Raw genomic sequence first — 243 nt, 5'->3', positions numbered from 1 at the left:
TTTTAGCGTTGAAAAGAGGAAAGGTAATCCAAGATGTTTCCCCTAGTCCTTTTGTTTAGTGAAGTTGAATGCCAACACACAGAAGGCAGACGGGCTCATCTCAGCACAAATAAGCGGTTTTTGTTTGGGATGTTGTCGCTACATCTGTCCGGACAAAGACCCAACTCCACTCCACTTCCACCGCCACAGTGCTGCTGTTGTTGTTAGGGCTTTGTAGTTAAGGGGAGGGTGGGGGGTGGTGGT

At 48.6% G+C, this 243-nt stretch overlaps 1 long non-coding RNA gene across 4 annotated transcripts in view; it reads right to left on the bottom strand.

Moving 5' to 3' along the window:
* Positions 1-243, bottom strand: part of LOC111671764 (uncharacterized) — a 161350-nt gene that overhangs the window by 45787 nt on the left and 115320 nt on the right. The window lies entirely within an intron of this gene.

This window comes from Seriola lalandi, unplaced genomic scaffold (genome assembly GCF_002814215.2).
Source record: "Seriola lalandi dorsalis isolate HSWRI2012SDOR001 ecotype SW California unplaced genomic scaffold, Sedor1 jcf7180002054885, whole genome shotgun sequence".
Classification (NCBI taxonomy): Eukaryota; Metazoa; Chordata; class Actinopteri; order Carangiformes; family Carangidae; genus Seriola; species Seriola lalandi.
This window is presented reverse-complemented; position numbering and strand designations above follow the sequence as displayed.